The 24657-nt window shown below is 40.5% G+C and overlaps 1 protein-coding gene across 1 annotated transcript in view; it reads left to right on the forward strand.

The window, feature by feature from the left end:
- LOC124507937 (ankyrin repeat domain-containing protein 26-like) overlaps window positions 1-24657 on the forward strand; it is a 337690-nt gene that overhangs the window by 214192 nt on the left and 98841 nt on the right. The gene's annotated exons all lie outside the window — the stretch shown is intronic.

A 24657-nucleotide genomic window follows, 5' to 3' on the forward strand; every position in this document is an offset into this window, starting at 1 on the left:
GTGGGTACCGTTGACAGTTAGGCTTCTGTGCGCGTGCGCAGTGGTTGCCTCCTCTGAAGTGCGCAAGCGCGCTTGTGTTTGGCGGTATTGCTTGCTGCCGGTTACTGAGAAGTGGCAGCTCCCCAAAGGCGGATCCTCACTGCTGGGGTGTTGTGGCCAGGCGCGTTTGGCCTGTCTCCGGGCGCTAGTGTTGGGCTCGGGAGGTAGTGGAAAGGGAGGGCGGGGTGAAGTCTCTGTGGAGCCCGCCGGCTTCGCAATGAAGAGGATTTGGCGGTTCGGGAGGGAGAAGGGCATGTCGCCCTTGGGCTCCGCTTCTGGCTTGCAGAGGCAGGCCAGGGGCGTTGGGCAGAAGAACAATAGAATTGACAACTTGCTGCTGGGTTCCCATGTCCAAGACAGAGATCTCAGAAAGATCCACAAGGCTGCCTGCGTGGGCAACGCAGCGCAAGAGCAGCAGATTCTGTTCTTGGGGGGAAATGGCGTGGATGATAGAGACAAGATGAACAGGTAATAGGGGCTTGGAGGCTGGCAGGGAGGAGGTGGGAGGGACCTGGGAGAAGAGCACACCTGGCCTAGCTCTACCTGTGCATCCGAGCCCTCCCTCGGGGGCTGGGTTCTCTTCCCTCCTGAGGTCCCACTGCCCCTCGGTCGTGGGAACCCTACGTGGTCTAGCACCAGGCCGACAGCGTGAGCGGCAAAAACAGTCTTCAGCTGCCCTGGCACGTACCCGGTAATTCCTGAAAAGACTCTCAAGTTTGACTTGATTTACCCAAATTTCTTTTTTTTTTTAATTTTTTTAAAAATTTTTTTCAACGTTTATTTATTTTTGGGACAGAGAGAGACAGAGCATGAACGGGGGAGGGGCAGAGAGAGAGGGAGACACAGAATCGGAAGCAGGCTCCAGGCTCTGAGCCATCAGCCCAGAGCCCGACGCGGGGCTCGAACTCCCGGACCGCGAGATCGTGACCTGGCTGAAATCGGACGCTTAACCGACTGCGCCACCCAGGCGCCCCTACCCAAATTTCAATAGTAATACACACGAAATTAAGTGTCGACAACATGTTGTTTTTAATGGATTCATTTTTATACCATAACGTCATAGAAAAGTGCATAATGGGAGAAAGAATTCCTGTAATCAACTTCTGGGCTAGAAATTCTTGGGACAAAATCCAGTATCCAGTTTATGTCTGTGTACACTTAGGTGTGTGTGCTATTTCCTGAGGGACCTTGGAAGGACATTTTGAAGTGGAAGATGGCTCTGAATAGGAGGACTCCTTTTTCTCAAAATGTGTACCCTTCCTGTATTTGTCAGTGTTAGGTAAAGCAAATGAAAGCATCCTGGTTTTAAGAATTTTGAGCTACACATGCTCTTCTTGTGATGTCATTAAGGAAATTTTTGGACTCACTATCTTGTACATCTGAAACTGATAGAACACTGTATGTTAACGAACTGGAATTAACCTAAGAACTTATGTTTTTATATAGGAGGTAGATTTGCCCTTCCAGATATCAAAATGTACCTGAAATTTCCACAAATTATTCATTTACACACAGCTGAAAAGACAGATAAAGGAGTGGTGCAGAGTAGAACATGACCAACGTTCAAATATACTTAAGACTTTAGAATTTCATACTGGTGACATTTCATATTAGTAGGAAAAGGTGAACTATTCGTAAGTAGTGGAGAAACAGCCGATTTGGAGAAAACTTGTTAGAATTTTATCTCCCTAAAATAAGTTCCAGATGGGCTATAAATTTAAAAATTGTAATATGCAAAATAAGAAAAGTAACAGAAAAAAATCCCACAAATGCCTATTTACCCATCCTAAGAATGACTTGAAAAGCAAGACTTTTGGGGGGTGCCTGGGTGGCTCAGTCAGTTAAGCCTCTGACTCTTGATTTCAGCTCAGGTCATAATCTCAGGTATTCGTGGGTTCAAGCCCTTCGACGGGCTCCCTGCTGTCAATGTGGAGCATGCTTGGGATTCTGTGTTGCGCCTGCCTCTCTCTCTCTCTCTCTCTCTCTCTCTCTCTCTCTCTTTCTCTCTCAAAAAAAAAAAAAATTGGGGCCCCTGGGTGGCTCAGTCGGTTAAGCGGTCTGACTTTGGGAGTCATGATCCCGTGCTTTGTGGGTTCGAGCCCCGCTTCAGGCTCTGTGCTGACAGCTCAGATTCTGTGTCTCCCTCTCTCTCTGCCCCTCACTTGCTTGCACGCTGTGTCTCTGTCTCCCCAAAATAAATAAATATTAAAAAATATTTTTTTAAATCAAGAATCCTGGAGATTGATTTAGCAACATAAACAACTAAAAGCCTCTATCAGAAAATAATATTATTAAAATGAAAGACAATGCACTTGCAAATATTTACAACATATTTGTATCAGACAACAGAATCTATCTTCGTTTTACAGGGAAGTCTTTGAAATCAAAACGAACAAAAACCTGTAATTTGAAATCGTGCAAAGTATTTCTTTGCATATCTACAAGGGACCAGTGGACACAGGGAAATATAGTGTCCCTGGGAAAAAAGAAATTTAAGTGAAAAAGGGACTGAAATACAGTTTTCCATCTACAACCTTTGTGAAAATAGAGTGATGGTGCTTATACTGCCGCTTAAAGTTTAAGTTGTTTTCGACTTTCCAATAGACAATTTGGTGTAAGTACCACATTAAAAAAATAGGTATTCCTTTTACCCATCAATTTTATTTCTACTAAAATATCTTTAGGAAATCACTAGAGATAAATGACATACATTTTGCTTTTCTCAGCACTATTTAAAATAGCAATGTATTAAGAAGAACTCGTATAATGGCTTTTATAAGTAAATGTCATTACATCCCTAAGATGGATATGTGATCATTGAAAGTGGCATAGATAACGGATATACACAGAGGTGCAGAGCTGTGCTTTAGTGGATCATTAAGTGAGAACAAAAATCAGTGTGATCATAGGTACACACAAGCAGACTACGGTTTTATGTTAAGCCCAAAAATGCACAAAATGTGACGACATTTGTTATTTCTGAGCCTTTGTATTTACATGCATTTTTCTTTGCCTTCAAAGAAAATCTGTGCTTTCTACAGGAAAAGGTGTATAAAGGTCCTATTAAAAGTTTATTATCAACAGAAAGGGTTTATTGTCGTTGAAGTAATCCTGGAGAAGAGCAAGAATATTGATCTTATATACATAAAAATAATTTCTCACTTTGTGTTAAAAAATATTTTTGGATGTAAAATAAGAAAAGTGAGTTAATTAAAATGTTTTTTGAGGATTGGCATATTTGGACAACTTTTGGCCTCTTCAGAAGTAAAGGGAGTATTTTTATTTGCACTTGTAGATTTTATTATGCATATATTAAGCATATACATATGTTTTCTGTTATAGGTAGCTTTATTACGTGTAATAGGTAAATGGTTTATATTAATCATGAAAATAAAAAATATTAGTTGTGTGCTTATGAAAAAAATAAGACCTAGCAAATATAAGTGATTATTTACTGTTTCAGAAGTATGCTTTCCTTTATATACCTTTCTTTAAAAAATATTGAACTTGGGGCGCCTGGGTGGCGCAGTCGGTTAAACGTCCGACTTCAGCCAGGTCACGATCTCGCGGTCCGTGGGTTCGAGCCCCGCGTCAGGCTCTGGGCTGATGGCTCAGAGCCTGGAGCCTGTTTCCGATTCTGTGTCTCCCTCTCTCTCTGCCCCTCCCCCGTTCATGCTCTGTCTCTCTCTGTCCCAAAAATAAATAAACGTTGAAAAAAAAAATTAAAAAAAAAGAATATTGAACTCTCCAAATGTATTCATCCACTCTTTCCATCCATTTATTTATCACCTAGAACCTGCACATATATTATTTAGCGGACATACTGTACCCAAGATCCTTTTGTTCTCAAAGACTTCATTTTGCACAGTATGAGCAAGATGAGGAATTTTATTTATTTATTTTCTAAAGATTTTATTGTTTTAAGTTTATTTATTTATTTTTTGAGAGGGATGGGGTGGGGGTGGGGGTGGGGGAAATGGAAGGACAGAGAGAGAATCCCAAGCAGGCCCCGGGCTGAAAGCAGGAACTTTTCCAATACACTTTTCAAAGAGTCCCAGCATGGGGCTTGAGCCAGTGAACATGAGATCGTGACTTGAGCCCAGATCAAGAGCTGCACGCTTAACAGACTGAGCCACCCAGGTGCCCCAGCTTTTATCTTGTTTACTTTATGTTTTAAGTGTTATTTATTGTTGAGGGTGAAACCATGAGCAGGGGGTGGGGGAAAGGGAGAGGAGGGACAGAGCATCTAAAGCAGGCTCTGCGCCAGATTTTATTTTTAAGTAATCTCTATATCCATCGTGGGGCTCAAATTTACAACCCTGAGATCAAGGTCCTATGCTCTACTGACTGAGCCGGCAAGGCACCCCTAAGATGAGAAATTTTACATTGAAGTATTAGGACTTAATCTCAATGGGAAGTTTTCCTCCTTCCTTTCAAAGTTTCTGAAGATAGGAAATTGTAAAAGATCACCTTTACCTGCCCTTCTGAAATTCATGAGAGTAGTAAGTACTAATATTGATCACTGGAAATACTTGATTTTCGTACAATCTGTAGACCTCAATATTTAATGAAATGAGCCGTTCCTAGTCATTGGAATCCTGAGTTTCCTGTGGCTTAAACTTTCTTGAGAAGCAAAGTAAGAAGTCCTTAAAAAATGTTTTCCTTTTGTTAATTTAGTCCTCTTTTCCTATAATGCTTTTCAGAACTAAAATTTATTTAAGTGCCAATCATATGACTAGAACTAGATGGTATATTGTATATACCATCATTTCACATAATGGAAGACACCAAGATTCTATGGTGTCCCACTCTTTTATATGCCAATTATTTTTTTAAAGTCCTGCCATTTACAGTTGTAAGACATTTTGAGTTATAAATTACATTCCAATGTCAGTGTTTGTGTTAAAATGATAGTTATTACTAAACTGAGGTTTAAAATAATTTAACTGTTAACTTCGTATGTAACAGATGGGGTTTCGTAGTTTGTTCAGGCAGTTTTGGAATGGCAGTCGGTTAGTCCACAACATTAGCCAGAAATCAAGCAAAGGACTAGACTAGTTGGAAGTAGGAACGGGTGCAGGATTCTTTATCTCAGGACTTTTGAGACCTTTATCCTCCAGGATCCTAACCTTATCCATTTCATTTCAAGTATAACCCCTCTGCATGGGACACAAATAATGCTACATCTCTGTGTTTTCTAACTAGTAACTTGGGTCTTGACATGTTCAGTTTTGTAGAAGACCCTCTACTTTCCTTTGAGGGCTATCTCCTGTACTCGGTCCCTTGAACTTTCCAAGAACCTAAGGAGCACCCTAAGACCAAAGAGACAGTCCTCTTACACAAGTCATTTGGAGGGGAAAAAAAGGATATCCTGATCATTCTACAGTTTCCTTTGATTCTGTTGCTGTGGCATTGCTGTTGAAACTGGTGCTGCAGTCAGGTCGTGATTGACCTTTACTCCCAGGATTCCCTTGCTGATCCAGAGTTTTCAGTCTTCATGGTGTTCCACACTTAGATTTCAAAGCTATAAAGTTTCTTTGTTCACTGCACATGCACATATGCTCAGCAGCTATCCCAAAGCACCAGCACCCTGTTGGGGCAGCTGGGCCTCCTGGCTTTCGCCATACACCCCTCTCCCTCCACACTCAAAGACCTTATGTGGAACCCATATCTTAGCCTAGACTTTCCTTATGAGTTACCCTTTGAGGATCTTGTTTTTTTGTTTTGTGTGTTTTTTTTTTTTTTTTTTTTTTGCCAGAAGATGTTAGTTGGGACCATTCTAAGCTGTCAGAGAGGTTCAAATGATGCTGCAGGAAGAGATCGTACTTCCCTTTCTCCTTTGTTAGCAGATGTGTACCCCTGCCTTATTTTTGAGTAGGCTCCATGCCCAGCGTGGAGTCCAACATGGGGCTTGAACTCACGAGCCTGAGATCAAGACCCAAGCTGAGATCAAGTGTTGGATGCCCAACGGACTGAGCCACCCAGGTGCCCCTGGACCACCGCTTTAAATCCTGTGGATCATCTTTTCTGAAGTCATGGAAGGTCTCATCTTGCCCTTCCCAAAGTAATGAGCATCACCTAAGAGGCCATGGCCTGAGAGGCCATGTTTTGGGTATAATATCTCATTATCCTCTTATCAACCTTGTAAAATAAGGCAGTAATTTCCCTTGTTTTATAGAGGGAGGTTTTGAGCCAAAGAGAAGTGGCTTCTCCAAGAACAAATAGCTATAGGTTATAGAGCTGGGGCTTCTGGGTTCCAAACACTTTCCATTCTGGCAAGCGAATTCTAATTATTCTCATTTCTATTTGATGTGTATTTACTTTTGATAGAGGGAGACGGAGTACGAGCTGGGGTGGGGGGTGGTTGCAGAGAGAGAGGGAGACACAGAATCCGAAGCAGGCTCCAGGCTCTGCACTATCAGCACAGAGCCCGACGTGGGGCTCAAAGCCATAAACCGTGAGATCGTGACCTGAGCTAAAGTTGGATGCTTAACAACCCAGGTGCCCCTGGCAAGCTAGTTCTAATTTACTAAGCTAGAATGCCCTCAATTCGTGACTGGTTCATCTTCCTGTTTTTTTCTTCTTTAAGTACAGACTTAATGAAAAGCTTCTAGAACGTACAAATTTGAAGTATATGGGGTAATTAAAGTTTTGATATTTGCTCTGATATTATTTGAAATACTCTAAGAATTTGATGTATTTGGTAAATGTTTTTCATATCAGCGTTAAGATAGTAATATTATTTATCACCCTTTTTTATACATAGCAATTACGAAGTAATTTGCCGACATAAAGAAGAAATCATGCTTAAAAATTCTTTGCAAAACAGCAATCCTGGTAAGACTTTACATAGTGAATTGCTCCTGGTGGTCCTAACATAAGTAAAGTCAGAGTAAGGGTGTTTTGATAATGAAAGAACAATGAAGAAAAGAACACCAATGTGTAAATTGCATGTATATATTTTTTTTCTTTCTTAATTTCTTTCTTTATAGTCTAATGTTCAGAATTATTTAAGAAGTTAACTGTAGGTAATTGAAAATATGAGGCAGTATTATCTGAAAAGAAATTCATTATTTTAGTCATGACCCCTGAAATACCATGTGACATCTTTGTGTAATAAATACGAAAATGCTTTGTTAACTGTTTATTTAATTTTGAGAGAGAGAGAGAGAGAGAGAGAGCGAGCAGGAGAGGGACAGAGGAAGGTAGACAGAGGATCCAAAGCAGGCTCCACCACTGACAGCAGAGAGCCCAATGTGGGGCTCAAACTCGTGAGCTGCGAGATCACGACCTGAGCCAAGGTCAGATGCTTCACCAACTGAGCCATCCAGGTGCCCAGAGGAAAAAAGATTGTTAAGTTAATACGTTTTATGTTTCCTCCATAAACATATTATAACAAATTGCACTTGTTATAAAAATGGATCTTTTATAAAATGTTTACAAATGGAGTATATTTAGTAAATATTGTTACCTAGTGATTTGTCTCATTAAAAAATGAACCAGCCCTAAAACTGGGAATTCTACAGTACTTTCCTGGTACCATAAACAAATGGCAAATAATAAGAACTGCAAATCTTAGCTAGTGTGCAGCACTGCCAATGAGATTGTTTTTTACAGATAGCTTCCAGGAGTACCGAAGAAAAGCAATGCCTTGTTGAGAGGCATAGGTTATTTCACATATTGTATCAACAAGGTCTCACCATTATCAACTTCACTCCTCATAAATCAAGACAGAATGAGAGGGGCGCTTGGGTGGCTGCGTCGGTTAAGTGTCCAACTCTTGATTTCAGCTCAGGTCACCATCATCTCACAGTTGGTGAGTTGGAGTCCTGTGTCAGACTTCTCTGTCGGGCTCTTTGCTGACAGCTTAGAGCCTGTGTGGCATTTTCCCTTTTCCTTCTCTCTCTGCCCCTCCCCTGTACATGCATGCTCTGTATCTCTCAAAAAAAATAAACATTTTTAAAATTTTTTTTAACATTTATTTATTTTTGAGACAGAGAGAGACAGAGCATGAACAGGGGAGGGGCAGAGAGAGAGGGAGACACAGAATCTGAAACAGGCTCCAGGCTCTGAGCGGCCAGCACAGAGCCCGACGCGGGGCTTGAACTCACGGACTGTGAGATCATGAACTGAGCCGAAGTCGGATGCTTAACCGACCGAGCCACCCAGTCGACCCCAAAAAAATAAACGTTTAAAAACAACAACAACAACAACAAATCCAGAATGAGATATGTTGACTTCATTAGAACAATGTTTTCTTCTGTTTGTTGGAGAATTGTCATGACACTGTAATTTTGTTAGAATAAGATACTCTGTTGCCATTAGTCAAAATTTTGTCTTCATAAGTATTCAAATAGGGCAACTTGGGCTCCAGAAATTATAATAACAGCACAAAGATGTTTCACAATCACACACACACACACACACACACACACACACACACACTCACACACACACAAATGCTACTGTGGCTCCCTAGTGGTGGCACCTAGTGCACTGTACAATCTGAAAAGTAGGAAGAAAGCTTTAACTTGGCAGACTGTTACCAAAGAACTTCTGTAGGTTAGTTTTGGAAGTTACAGGAAAGGCAAAGATAGAACAGACAGCGTTTTGATCATTAAGCTGCTCATAACAGAATAGAGCTGTCCCTGCGGTTTTTGAAACAGAAAAGTTTCTGTGGTTTTTAAAAATAATTTTCAAAGGAATCATTTTTATTCATGTCCATTTGTTCACTTCACAAGTAACTCTTAAGTGCCTGTTAGCTACTAAGTGTTATCCTATTGTTGTAGAATACAAACATTCAAAAACCAGTCTCTGCACCCCAGGAGTTGTTGTTACCACTGCCATTTGTATTATTTACTCTATTTAGTGCTTACTAGGTGCCAGAGTCTCGTAGAGCTTATAATTATCATTGTCATTTTGTATTGGCATTTGTTCCAGTTACCGTAAGTTCCCGGTGAGGAATCCGAGATTTCAAGGACTGGGTAGAATCTACGGTAAGCATGCAGAGTGAGGAGTTCAGTTTGCCAGGTAGAGAGGCAGAAGGACCAACATTTGTATGTTTGACAATGTTTGTAAACTATCACGATTACGTGTTTGGCGGAGTACACAGCAGTGCAGAGGCGAAGGTGTACGAGTGAACTTGGCAGGATTTATGAGCAGCTGGGTTTTGCTGGTAGAAAACGTGTGCTATGGGAATGGTTGGGAATGAGGTGAATACCTAGGTAAGACAAGCTTATGGAAGTTTGTTAGTGCTATAGAAAGGAGTAGATCTTACCTGATAGGCCTTGGGAAATTTCTCTGGTAGAATGCTTTTAGTGGCAAATAATAGGTGACTTCTAACAGTGACTAAAACTGCAGGAACCAGAAATGTTTTGATGGTTCAGTGATGTCATCAGGATCCCAGTCGTCTCTTGTTCAGTTTTAGAGTTGGTGGTATTTTTATTTCTCCTTTCCGGGGTGGCTACTTAGCAACAGCTCCAAGTATCATATTCTCACATGGCAACATCCAGTGGGTGGGAAGGACTGCTTTGCTTTAGGTGTTTCTTTTCACTAGGAAGAGGCTTGCAGTAGACTTCCTCTAACATTTTAAAGACTAGGTTACATCACATACTCATTCCTAAACTGGTCCCTGGTAAATCAGGTACTGTGATTGGCTTAGAATAATCCTTTCTCTTTTTGAAGCCGGGGTGAGGCCACCTTCTCTGTGTATGGAGACAATAAATATCCAAATAAAGTTGTGATTCTCTAGCAAGAATGAAGAATATGGAATGGCTCTTGGGGAGGGAGCCAGCAGTATTTGATGCAGGGATGTTGGAGAATTTGAAACAGAAGACTAATAAGATTAGATTTGAGTTAGGACACTCTGGTTATGGCATAAAATACAGATCACCAAGCCTTTTTCCTAAAGAGCCAGTGAATATTTTAGGTGATGTGGTTTCTCAGCTCTGCCCTTGTAATGTGAAAGCAGCTATAGCAATATGTAAGTGAAGACATGGGGCTATGTCCCAATAAAACATTATTTACAGAATCAGATGGCAGGTTGGATTTGGCCTGTGGCCGTAGCTTGCTGAACCCTCATATGGAGGAGAGGTTATAGGAAACCACATAAAGAGACTGGGAGGCAAAGGAAGCTCTTGTTTTCTTAGCCTAGTATTAGTCCATTGTGAAACTTTCAGCTGTGTAGATTGAAAACGTCAGGGGGTTCAATTTATTCCATTAATATTTTTTTCAGGGCCTTGTGTCTTTCTCATTTGTTTTGCTTATTTTTTTATTCATTTAAGAAATAACAATAATATTTGGTGGCTTTTTTTTTTTTCCCTGCGAAAATCATCAGTTAAGAACTCATGTTTGACTAGGGCATGGGCAGGGAAAAGATAAAGCAGAGACCGAAACAGTATAGTTAATACGAATTTGTGATTCCTGAATATGAAAAGTTAGGGGTGAGAGAGAACTCTCAGAAGACTCAGAAGTTTCCAGGTTGTGTGCCAGCATTTAAATTGGACATGAAACATGTGTAGGATTTTATCGGATGAACAGAGGAGAGCAGCATGAATGAGGACACAGTAATTATGACTTTTTGATTATTTTGGCAATGACTGCCTTTCATAGGTGTACTATATTTTGAATTTTCTTTTTTTTAATATATATATATGAAATTTATTGACAAATTGGTTTCCATACAACACCCAGTGCTCATCCCAAAAGGTGCCCTCCTCAATACCCATCACCCACCCTCCCCTCCCTCCCACCCCCCATCAACCCTCAGTTTGTTCTCAGTTTTTAACAGTCTCTTATGCTTTGGCTCTCTCCCACTCTAACCTCTTTTTTTTTTTCCTTCCCCTCCCCCATGGGTTCCTGTTAAGTTTCTCAGGATCCACATAAGAGTGAAACCATATGGTATCTGTCTTTCTCTGTATGGCTTATTTCACTTAGCATCACACTCTCCAGTTCCATCCACGTTGCTACAAAAGGCCATATTTCATTTTTTCTCATTGCCACATAGTATTCCATTGTGTATATAAACCACCATTTCTTTATCCATTCATCAGTTGATGGACATTTAGGCTCTTTCCATAATTTGGCTATTGTTGACAGTGCTGCTATGAACATTGGGGTACAAGTGCCCCTATGCATCAGTACTCCTGTATCCCTTGGATAAATTCCTAGCAGTGCTATTGCTGGGTCATAGGGTAGGTCTATTTTTAATTTTCTGAGGAACCTCCACACTGCTTTCCAGAGCGGCTGCACCAATTTGCATTCCCACCAACAGTGCAAGAGGGTTCCCGTTTCTCCACATCCTCTCCAGCATCTATAGTCTCCTGATTTGTTCATTTTGGCCACTCTGACTGGCGTGAGGTGATACCTGAGTGTGGTTTTGATTTGTATTTCCCTGATAAGGAGCGATGCTGAACATCTTTTCATGTGTGCAAAGCTGTAATCATCAAGACAGCATGGTATTGGCACAAAAACAGACACATAGACCAATGGAATAGAATAGAAACCCCAGAACTAGACCCACAAACGTATGGCCAACTCATCTGTGACAAAGCAGGAAAGAACATCCAATGGAAAAAAGACAGCCTCTTTAACAAATGGTGCTGGGAGAACTGGACAGCAACATGCAGAAGGTTGAAACTAGACCAGTTTCTCACACCATTTACAAAAATAAACTCCAAATGGATAAAGGACCTAAATGTGAGACAGGAAACCACCAAAACCTTAGAGGAGAAAGCAGGAAAAGACCTCTCTGACCTCAGCCGTAGCAATCTCTTACTCGACACATCCCCAAAGGCAAGGGAATTAAAAGCAAAAGTGAATTACTGGGACCTTAGGAAGATCAAAAGCTTCTGCACAGCAAAGGAAACAACCAACAAAACTAAAAGGCAACCAACGGAATGGGAAAAGATATTTGCAAATGACATATCGGACAAAGGGCTAGTATCTAAAATCTATAAAGAGCTCACCAAACTCCACACCCGAAAAACAAATAACCCAGTGAAGAAATGGGCAGAAAACATGAATAGACACTTCTCTAAAGAGGACATCCAGATGGCCAACAGGCATATTTTTAATTTTCTAAGAAATTAAGGAAAAGAAACAAACAAAAAACTATAATCAGTAGTATGTTTTTATACTAGGTCTGATAGTTCCTTTTTTTTGTAGAACAATCCCTGTTACTTCTTTTGATTCCTATCTGCCAGAAAAATGAACTAAGTCCTAGTTAGTTGGAAAAATTAACTGATTTTTCGTATTTGAAAGGAACTTGTCTATGGTAGAACATAGCGGCAATCACCAGGATTCTCTCTCTCTCTCTCTCTTTTTTTTTTTTCTGAGTAAAATAGGATTGTTGCTTGTTTCACACTTTGTGACATCATGATTTCATCTGTTCCTTTTAAACCTTTCTTCAAAAGGATATATAGGAATGTAGGAATTTTCCAGGCAAATACCAAGAAAAAGAGATTCCAGGAAAGGTATTCTGTGACATAACCTTCCGACTGTAACCACCTGTATGACATCAACCCAAATAATAAAAATTTCATATAATGCAGTTGTGATAGAGGCACCACAACGACACCCAGATTTGATTATTCACTGGAAGATCTCACAGGACTCAGCATATAGTTGTTGCCTATGGTTTGTTATGGGGACAGGCTAGAAAGGCCAATCAGCACAGAGAAAAGGTGTATGGGGTGAAGTCCAGAGTAGACCAAGCACGACTTCCAGTAATCCCATCTTTATGGAGTTAGCAGGATGTGCTTAATTCCTCCAGCATCAAATTAGGACAGCACAAGTGAAATGTTGTCTGCCGGTATGAGGCTTATGGATACTCAGTGCCCGAGGTTTTCATCAAATGCTAAGCACATAGGCATCTTCTCCCTAGCATGTCCCAAAATTCCAGGTTTCCAAAAAGAAATCAAGGGTACGGCCTTAAACACACTGATTTTACCAACACTTAGGCACAGTGAGCTTCTTTTACCAAGCTAGGGAATGGTGGAAACCTTCCTTAAATCCAAGATCCCAGGGAATAACCATGGGCCAGTAATTCAAGTAGGATATTCTGAGGGTAGCCATCTTTGGCCTGCTGGATGAAACCTTTTCTGCATAGGAATTACAGCCCTCAATTCATTTTTGGTAGTGTCTTCAAATTTTATTTTAATAGCAAGTAATATGATGGTTACCATGGTACTGGTTTCAGTTTCATCATCCATATGAAGTAGGTATCTGTACAAAAAAGACTAGGGCAATATTAGGTCATTATCATCTTTTTTTTTTATGTGATTAAGCTTTCATTATGATTCTTAGATACGATCAGCATAATGATTTTTGATTTAAAATTAGAATAAAATCTCAATTATATGGAAAACCCAGGTTTGATTCATATAGTGCTGAATCCCTGTTTATAGTAATATTTGGTCATATTCATCAATTGTTTTCTTGCCTAAGTACACAAATAACTTGTATTTTTGTATTTTGCTTTGTGTATTTTCATATACTTCCGTATGGGAGACAGTACCCCTATTGTGTTACTTTGATCTCTATCTTAATGTTCAAGGTGACTGTATCATGGTTAATATATGCTAAGAGTAGCTTCAATGGATACCGTGTTGGGTTGTTGTACTTTGTTTGATTGTTTTTTACATTTAATGAGCCTTATTTTTTCAGCAGTTTTAGGTTCACAGCAAAATATAATAGAAAGCACAGAGAGTCTCCATATACCATACCATGCACCTGTACATGCCTCGCCTCCCCTGTTGTTAACATCTTGCACGACATTGGCCCGTTTTTAGTAGTAATTTTTTTTTCAGATCCTTTGTTCAGTTTTGAGTGACAGAGCATGTATGCGTGTGAGCAGCCAAGGGGCAGAGGGAGAGGGGGGAAAGAATCCTGTGCTGTCAGCACAGAGCCTGATGCAGGACTTGATCCCATGAACTGTGAGATCATGACCTGAGCTCAGATCCAGACATGGACGCTGAACCAATTGAGCCACCCAGGCACCCTGACAAGAGTGGCGCATTTTATATGGACACTAACTCATCATTTTCAGGCAAAGTCTCTAATTTGCATTAGTGTTCAGCCTTGCTGTTATACATTCTATGAGTTTTAACAAATGTGTAATGATGTGAATCCACCTTTGTCGTATCATGTGAAAGAGTTTCACTGCCTTAAAAGTCCTCTGTGCTTGGGCTCCTGGGTGGCTCAGTCGGTTAAGTGTCCGACTTCGGCTCAGGTCATGATCTCGTGGTTCACAAGTTCCAGACCCGCGTCAGGCTCTGGAATGACAGATCGGAGCCTGGAGCCTGCTTCCGATTATGTGTCTCCCTCTCTCTCTGACCCTCCCCCCATTCATGTTCTGTCTCTAAAAGAAATAAACGTTAAAAAATTTTTAAAAAATAGTCCTCTGGGATGAGCCCCTTTTTCCCTACATTCACCCCAACCCTTACCTCCATAGTCTTGCTCTTTCCAGAGTGTCATATAGTAACAATCATACAGTGGATATCGTTGAATGTTTAGAAAATTAAATTTCCCCACTAATTGAATGTAGGCATTCAAGATATTCTTTGCCCTTTGTTTTGTTTTGTTGCTCATCAGTAGAGGATCTGATGACATATGCCTTCCATGAAAAAAAAGCATGATTTCTCTAGATGTGTGTCACCTAATGGGGAGGGTTGAGGAAAATGACATCATGAGCCACTACATAGCACTAACATTGGGATCATCCTCTGTGATGTTCAGTGGGCCTAGATAGACTCTCTAGCAATGGAAGGAGACAGTCTCGAGAAGTTAGAACTTTATCAAATTGGAATGCCAAATTCTTCCTACTTACCTTGCCATTGGAAATAAGGCCAGGGAGAGTCTGTTTGCTATGATTTGGCCATGCTGCAAAGTACAATAGCTATGGAGCACATTTGTGAGGTGTTTCATCCTAAAACTGAACAGTCTCTCCTAAATGGCTGGGGAAGTTCTGCTGTGTTACAGCAAAATAAAAAAAAAAAACTCTCTTTTAACTTCTCTAGGAGTGGAAGTCCAGAAAAATCATGCTAGTTGCAGTTTGAAATTGTCAGCTTGTGATAATCATTCTCCTAACGATACCAGTTTCCTCCAGTGTCATAGAGTCGGTCAGTGATGGCCATTGTAAACATCAGTTCACCTGTAGGTGACAAATTCCGTAAAACCCATTCTTGCTTTTGGTCAATATAGAGGAGAAAGTAACATTTCTTAGTGCTTTAAGCCTACGAATGGTATAATAACCATTCAGTGTAGTGTGGTTTCCAGGTGTGGTCCCAAAGCAATACTTTTTAACAAATCATAAGCCGTACACCTGTAATTACCTCTATTTTTCGATTGTTGATTTAACATGTATTTTGCTTTCTTCTTTAGGATCAGATAAGAATGCTGAGGAAGATTCTATAACCAGGTAGGATTTTTGTGGATTTGTAAAAATGACATTCGTTGGGGCACGTGGGTGGCTCAGTCGGTTAAGATTGTGACTCTTGATTTCAACTCAGGCTTGTGAGTTCAAGCCCCATGTCGGGTTTTGCGCTGACAGCCTCCTTGGGATATCTTTCCCGATTTCTGTGTGCACTCACTCTCAAAGTATAAAGGAATGACATGAAATGAAATGGAAAATGAAAGGAAAGGAAGTGAAATGAAGGAACTGAAAATTATGTATTTCCTAAGGGAATGCAGAGAACAAAAGCAGTTGTTGCGTGTTCTACCCTGGACAAGACACTATATCCTATGCATAACATCTCGTAAGTTATATAGGCATTGCATAGCTTTGCAAACTAGCTGTGTTGTTGTAGCCTACTTTTTATTACTTTGACAACTGTGGTTCAGGGAGGTTGATGAATCGACCCTGGTTCCATAATTAATGGGTAGCTGAGGGGCTTGCCTGTCAGCCTGTGCAGCTTCCACATCCATTCTCTGGTTCCTCAGCAGCACTGAGATGAAGATACAGGTCCTAGGGCAGATCAACTCAGAATCTCAAAAGTAATCATGTCGGAACTCTAATTTAGGGTTTTCTTAAGAAACCAGGTTAGTGCAAGCATTTGCCCTTATGTATTTGAGCACTAGTGCTAACAAAATAATTAGGCAGTGGTAACTAGTCCCTTGTTTTTACCATCCGAGATTTTAGGGTGGATGTCAGCTATGGCCATGGTGTCACAACTTTTACATAATAAGCGAGATGTCGTCAGGCAGCTTCTTAGATGTGGTGATATCTCCTCTTCTTGAGACAAATGAGTTTTCTGTAAGGGAAGGGTATCTAGTTGTAGACCATGTTACGTTAATTAAATTCAGTCTCTATCTCAAGGATATTGCTAGGATATTTCGAGGAGTCTCTGTTGCCTAAGTTCCCAGTCTGGTTTCCCTTTGGACTAGTACCCTTGACTAGTTGTAGGAAGCTTTTTCTTTTTTTGGAGATTTTTTTTCCCCATGACGTTTCTGTACTGTGTTTTTGCCTTTTTACTTTCTTCTCTGGGTTTCTTGGTTTTTCTTTTTCTTTTCTTTTTTCCATTAATATTTCCCCTTCTGCCAGCTAAGGAGTCTCCATTTTTCCAGAGGCCAAATCAAAAGTACTTAGAGTCTCAAGATTTAGGGAACCTCAGAGATTACTTCATCAAAATACCCTCTGGTAATTCAACCTCTGTTTAACCTCCTTGCCCAATGGTTGCTTACATGGACAGTTTGAAACTCAAAAGAGATTGAAGTGACCTAGTTGGATATGATAAGTCACAGAAATGAGATTTAAATTCGGGTTCTTTTCCTTCTTTCTTTCTTTCATTTCTTTCTTTGTTTTTTTGTCTTCAACTTGCAGACAAATATTTTAATAATAGAAATCTGGGGAGTGGGTCTAATGAATACAATGAAGGAGGGTAAGACTCGAATTAGCAGAGGAGACCAGGTTACAAGAAGAACAACACTGAGTTGGATAGGAACAAGAGTTTTAGGAAAGATGTCAGAATATGGGTGTTTATGCCAAGTGAGATAAAGGTGAATGACAGGAATGAAGGACGCAGGATTCGGGGAGTTGTTTAGAAAGGCATATTCAAATAGAGAGGTCAAGAGGGTCGTGACCAGGTTTCTGCTTTTGTGTGTTTTGGTTTCATCGAAGGTGCCAGCATACCTCCACCCCAACTGAGGGAGGATAGCTTAGATCCTCTCAAGGAATTGGGGGTGGGTGGTGGAGATCCCGAACATCAGAGATGTATGGCCCAAGGCAAGCTGTCTCCTCACTCCACCTCTTTTCCTAAATCTGTGATGCCCTTCCCATGTACTTGTAGGGCTGGGCAGGGGTAGGACTGACTTGCCAAATCAGCAAGGGAGCTTCATCTGGATCGGTGATAATATGCCTATGTTGAGGTGACTGTGTGGATGACTGAGACTCCCAATTCGCTTGTTCTCCAGGAGCAGGACATGGCTCCTACCCTCGGTCATTTGAGCCCATCCTTGTTGTAGGAGTGTATGGCTTCATAGGCTAAAGATTGAAAGGTTGGGGAATGCCACAGAACCGTGCCGAAGAGTGATGTAGGAGTGGGAGCTCATAGGGAAGAAAATATTCAGGCAGCGTATAGAGAAATAGAGGCACAACTACCAGGACCATTTTGATCACAGTCTCCCTCCTTGAGTAGCTGAATGCCCCTGAAGGCTTGGAATGTCTTGCTAGTTATTATGGGCCTAAATAAGGCAAGACCAGTGTGGGAACAAAGTTGGCCTTGGGAACTTTGAATCTTTCAATCTCTAGTTAGTCCTACCACTCATAACATAGAAACCTAAACTTTGATATATTTCCTTAAACGGAGATCTCCCTGACACACAAGGTAATATGTGATGCAAGAACTCTGGATGTTTCACCATGATCGCCATAAGCGTAGCTCCCGTCTGTTAATATATGATGCTCTTACGATACCACTGACTAGATTCCCTATGCTGTACCTTTGGGCCTTGTGATTTATTCATTCTATAACTGGAACCCTGAACTTCCCTCTCCCCTTCACCCATTTTGTCCATCCCCCCACCTCCCCTCCCTTCTGGCAAGAGTCAAAGCTCTGCATTTATGGGTCTGTTTCTGCTTTTTCTCTGTTTGTTCATTTATTCCCCTTTTTAGATTCTACACAGAAGTGAAATCATATAGGATTTGTCTTTTTCTGTCTGACTTATTTCACTTAGCCGCATACCATCTAGGTATATCCAACATGTTGCAGATGGCAAGATCTCATTCTCTTTTATAGATGCGTAATATTTCATTGTGTGTGTGTGTGTGTGTGTGTGTGCGCGCGCACGTGTGTGTGTGGATGTGCTTGTGTGTGTGTGGTCTCTTCATGTATTGGTGGACACTTGGGTTGCTTCCATATCTTGTCTCTTGTAAATAATGCTATAATAAAGACAGGGGTGCATATATCTTTTCAATTTAGTATTTCCATTTCCCTTGGGTAAATAAATACCCAGTAGTGGAATCACTGGATCCTATGGTATTTGTGTTTTTACTTTGTTGAGGCCCCTCCATACTGGCTTTCACTGTGGCAATACCAATTTACATCCCATGACCGGTGCAAAAGGGTTGTTTTTTCTCCACACCCCGAGAAACCCTTGTTGTTTCCTGTGTGTTGAAACTGAGCCATTCTGACAGATGTGAGGTGAGAAGTCATTGTGGTAACGTCTATACATTTAATTTTCAACCATTTCAGAGCATTCCCTGCCTGTCACATTTGGTTATGGAAACTCAGACTGGGTCTTTCCTGGAGATTTCACACGTTAGCAGAGGTGGAGTCAAAATAGAGAACTGAAAGCTTTTGTTAAAACAGGGTCCACATTGTGAAAGACCTGTACTCTGATGAAAGAAATTGAAGGTGACAGAAAGAAAGAGAAAGACATCCGATGCTCACAGATGGGAGTGATACATATTTTTAAAGTGTCTACACTACCCAAAGCCATCTACAGATGTCATGCAATCCCTGTCCACATACCACCAGCATTTGTCACAGAGCTAGGCAAACAATCCTAAACGTCGTATAGAACCACAAAAGACCTTGAATGGCCAAAGCAATATTGAAAACGAGGAAACCTGGAGGTATCGCAATCTCAGCTTTCAAGTTGGATTCCAAAGCTGTAGTAATCCAAACAGGATGGTGGGTCCTGGCGTACAAAATAGACTCATAGCTCAGTGGACTAGAACCGCAAACCCAGACATAAATCCACCACTGTATGGTCAGTTCATCTTCCACAAACAGGAAAGACTATCCAGTGGGGAAAAGGCAGTCTCTTCACCAAATGGTGTTGGGAAAACTGGACAAGCCACATGCCAAAGAATGAACCTGGACCAATTTCTGTACCATACACACAAAGAAACTCAAAATGAATTAAACACCTAAGTGTGAGTCTTGAAACCATAAAAAAAAAAATTTTTTTTTGAAGAGAGCACAGGCCGTCATTTCTCTGGCTTTGGATGTAGCAACATTTTACTAGTTATGTCTCTTGAGCCAAGGGAAATAAAGCAAGAATAAAGTATGGGGACTATACCAACCTACGAAGCTTTTGCACAGGGAAGGAAACTGTCAATACTGAAAGGGAACCTCTGGAATGGGAGAACAAATTTGGACATGTTTTGCAAATCCAGTAAAGGGTTAGTATCCATGATGTCTAAAAAATTGATACAGGTCAACATCACCCCCCTGCAAAAAAGCCCAGTTTACAAATGAGCAGTAGACATCACCAGACACTTTTCCAAAGACAGCATACAGATGGTCAACAGACACATGAAAAGATGCTCCCCCAAACTACAACGAGATACCACGTCACACCTGTCAGAATGGCTACACTCCAAGACACAAGAAGCAAGTGTTTGCGAGGATGTGGAGACAAAGGAAACCTCTTGCACCGTTGGTGGAAATGCAAATGGGGGCGGCCCCTGTGGAAACCAGTATGGAGGTTCCTCACAAAATTAAAACCAGAACTCTCCTATGATCCAGTAATTGCACTAGTGGATACTACCCAAGAGAATACAAAAACACGAATTCCACGGGACACATGCACCCCTGTGTTTATTGCAGCATTATTTCCAACAGCCAGCGCAAGCATCCATTGACAGATGACTGAACGAAGAAGAAGCCCTATATGAATGTATGTGTGTGTGTGTATGTATATCCATACACACACACACACACACACACACACACACACTGTAATATTACTCAATCATAAAACAATGAAATCTTGCCATTTGCAATCACCTGGATGGAGCCTGAGTGTAGTATGGTAAGCAAAGTCAGGGAAAGACAAATGCCATATGGTTTTACTTATGTAGCACTTAAGAAAAAACAAACGAGCAAAGGGAGGAAACAAAAGGGGAGATAAACCAAGAAATAGGCTCTTAACTGCAGAGAAGAAACGGATGGTTGCGGAGAGGAGGTGAGTGGTGGGAGGGATGAAAGAGATGATGGGGATGAAGGAGTGCCCTTGTCATGATGAGCACGGGGTGAGTATGGAGTTGGTGAATCACTATATTGTACAACTTAAACTAATATAACTCTGGATGTTACTATTACTGGAATTAAGATAAAACTTAATGAAAAAACCAGAGGACAACTTTTAATGACACCAAGAAACTTCGTGGAATAAACAGATACTTGACCTTTCCCTTAACTTTTTTAAACTTTGTTTTTAAATGAATGAACATGTTTTTGTTGTATTTTTTTTTTCTCTAAAGGCTTTCCGACACACCTGTTCCTGATGATTCATGGTCTACATCAGCTAGCCAAGACTTTGATTTTGGTACCAAGGTAAAGTACCCTCCTGTGAAACTCACTTTCCTGCTCTGAATTGAGTTTTCTCCCTTATTTACTCTGAACATTTAAGAGGAGCCTGTGTATCATCATTTTATGTGTGTCATGGAAAGTTAGCAAGAACAAACCACTTTACAGATACATGACGCCTTGAATGTTTTGTTTTGTTTTGTTGTACTTTGGTAAATCCTACAGGTGGAGGCTGATAAAAGAATGGGCTGGAAAATATATAATGACCGTCAAATTATGTTGGGAAAAGCTTTCCCATCATGGAGGCAATATGACATTGCTTAAGGATAAGGATTCTTACTGTGATAGTAACATGACTGATAATACTCATGCCTAAATGAAACCTGATTGGGTCCAAGTATCTATTGTAGGTTGCCCCCCACCCCGGGCAAGTTAAATTTTGGTGAGATACAGGATTTTCCTTTGGCTCTATCCTTTGTTGAACATTTAGACTAAACTCATATTAGAAAATGTAGAAATTTAGGTGTTTACATTATTTCTCAACAGTTACGTTACAAAGGTGTTCCCCTGTAGTTTTTGAAATAACTCCATGAAGAGTAAGTTAAAATGGTGCATCTCCCCGAAGAATACGTATTTTGCTGAAAAGAGTAGCTCTATGAGCAGAGGCTCTTCCTAGCCAAGTTGTCAAATTTCTAATTTCAGAAATCTTTCCTATTCTAGCTTTGAAAACTATCTCCTCCTCGTCCTTGTGTCAGATTCTAAAATTTAACGTTTCAGACATGTGACATTTATTTCAGTATTCATTTCAAAGCCCCTAAATCTTGATAAGCTCCTGGAGGTTAGGAAACACACTTGTTTGACTCCTGGAGCTGCTAGAATAAAGTCTTGCTTGGAAGAAGCAATGTCATGGTTTTTGAATGTGAATAAATGAGTCGGGAAATGGAATTCCGTAGAATGGAGTTTGAAAAGTAACAAAATACGCATGATACATCACAATTAAATATGTGAATTTAAAAAGTCAGGCTTCAGTTTATATTCCATTTTAGTGGTTAACATGTATACACGCAAATGAATTCTATTGAGGAAATCAGGAGTTACATAAGAAAGAAGGTTACAGTATATTTTTAGTATCCTCCCATTGTGAGCTTAGAATTGCAGAGAAAAAGTCCTCAGCCTTTGTTTGTTCAACCCCATCTGTGTCCCATTACGTACATCCTTCGAAGGTTCCCATTTCTTCCTAGAATTCTCATTCCCAATTTTTTCTCCATAGTGAATGTCGATGTGTTAGGAACCTCTCTTTTTCCGTTCTTTTCTTAGTCTAGTAATAATTTCTAGCTTTTCGGAAGCGATACATGCCAGGAATTGAACAGTTTCTTTATAGTGAAAAAAATTAAATTCTTCATTACAGTATTTATAACCAGATAACTGTAGAGTGATAAGAGTCAGTATTATTAGGGATATACTGTGAATCAAAGCCTCTCTTTTACGTAAATATTATATAGATAGATAGATAGATATAGATATAGATAGATATAGATACAGATATATATAATATACACATATATACACATATACATTTACACTTATATATACACACATATATATATACATATATATACACACATATATATATACATATATATACACATACACACACACACATATATATAAATATATATATATATATATACATATATATATAGACATATATCTTTAAAAGGTTTAAAAGAGACTATTGTTCACAGTATATTCCCATCCTACTTATGTACCTGTTGAAAAATGTGTGTTGTTTCCTCTTACCTTCCTTTGCTCACGTTTTTCCTTTTCTTTTTTGTCTTAAGCTCATGCTTGATGGATTGGTCACGTGTTATTCTTTTTTTTTCCTTTTTCCCTCTTCACCCCCCATGCTTTTCACGGTATTTTTAAAATTTTTTTAAAGTTTGTTTATTTTTGAGACAGAGAGAGACACAGAGTGCAAGCAGGGTGGGGGCAGAGACAGAGGGAGACACAGAATCCAAAGCAGGCTGCAGGCTCTGAGCTGTCAACACAGACCTCAACGTGGGGCTGAAACCCACAAACCGTGAGATCGTGACTCATGAGCTGAAGGTGGATGCTGAACTGACTGTGCCACATACGTGTTCCCCGCACCAGGCTCTTTTTTAATGGTTTACCCCTACCCTAATTTGTCCTTGCAGAAACTATTTCTTTAGTGTCTGTTCTTTTAGTACATCACTTTCTGTCAACTCCATTGTCAACATGTTGGATATGGAATTCCACTGTCCGTGTGTGGTTTCCATCCAGGACTCATTGCCCCACAAGGTTTATCATTCTTGTCTTTCTCTTTCTTGGATGGAGCTGAGCTAAATGTTTTTGTAATGTTTGTATTTCTCTTGGAAAGGGAGGGAGAGAGAGAAAGAATGAGCAAGTGCTCGTTGTTGTGATCTGAAAATATGCAAGGTATGATCTCAGTCCTTTTATATCTGTGGAGGGCTGTTTTGTGACCCAGGATGTCACTTGGAGACATTGGAGAATGTTCTATGTGCACTTAAGAAGAATGTGCATTCTACTGCTGTTGGATGAAAAGATCTTAATATATCGGTGTTGATATCCATGTATATAAATGTATATTATAGGCCAATATATATCTATGTATATCTGAATACATCTGGTCCAATGACACATTGGATCTGTGTTTTCTTACTGATTTTCTGCCTTGACGATCCACCTATTGCCATGAGTGGAGTCTTAAAGTCGTCTACAATTATGGTATTTGTACGTATACATTTAATCATGTTTGTGATTAGTCGATTCATATGTGTGCGTGTTTCACTTTGGGGCCATAAACATTAGAAATTGTTAGCTCCTCATGATGGATAGACCCCTTAATTGTGATCCAATGCCCTTCTGAATCTGTTACTATAGTCTCTGGTTTAAAACCTAGTCTTTCTGGTGGAAGTGTGGTGACTCCAGCTTTCTTTTGACTTCTGGTAGCATGATAGGTGGTTCCCCATAGCTTCACTTTGAATCAGGAGGTGTCCTGGGGTCTACCATCAGTGTCTTGCTGACAACATATAGGTGGATCTTGTTCTTTGGTTTTGTTTTGTGTTTTATCCATTCTGATTCCCTGTGTCTTTTGATTGGGGCATTGAGTCCATTCACATTCAGAGTGATTAGTTAAAGATATGGATTTAGTGTCATTGTGTTATCTGAAGGTTTCATGCTTTTGGTGAGGCCTCTGGTCCTTTGTAGTCTCTGCTGCTTTCTACTCAGAGACTCGCCCCTTAGGATCTCCTGCAGGCCTGGTTTAGTGGTCATGAACTCCATTAGGTTTTGTGTGTCTGGGAAAGCCTTTCTCTCTCTTTCTATTCTAAATGACAGCCTTGCTGGGGAAGGGATTCTTCGCCGCAGATGTTCCCATTCAGCACACTGACCGTTTGCTACCCCTCCCTTCTGCCCTGCCAAGTTTCTTTGGACAGGTCTGCTGCTACCCTTATGTGTCTTCCCTTGTCGAATAAGACCCGTTTGTCCCCAGCTGCTTTCAGAATCCTCTCCTTATCTTTGTAGTTTTCCAGTTTCGCTATGGCATGTCGTGGTGTTGACCTGGGTTTGTTGATTTGGAAAGGAATTCTCTGTGCCGCCAGGACTTGGATGCCCATTTCCTTCCCCAGATGAGGGAAGCTCTCAGCTATACGTTGTTCAAAAAAACCTTCTTCCCCTTTCTCTCACTCTTCTTCTTCTGGGACTCCTAGGATGTGGCTTATATCTCATCTCACCGAATCACGTAGGTCTCTAGTACTTGCCTCGTGATCAAGTCATTTCCTTCCTTTCCTTTCTCTGCTTCATCTTTGTCCACAATTGTATCTTC

Source organism: Lynx rufus, unplaced genomic scaffold (assembly GCF_022079265.1).
Source record: "Lynx rufus isolate CCGP_SWC_20201006 ecotype Redwood Valley unplaced genomic scaffold, mLynRuf1.p SCAF_12, whole genome shotgun sequence".
In the NCBI taxonomy this organism is placed as follows: Eukaryota; Metazoa; Chordata; class Mammalia; order Carnivora; family Felidae; genus Lynx; species Lynx rufus.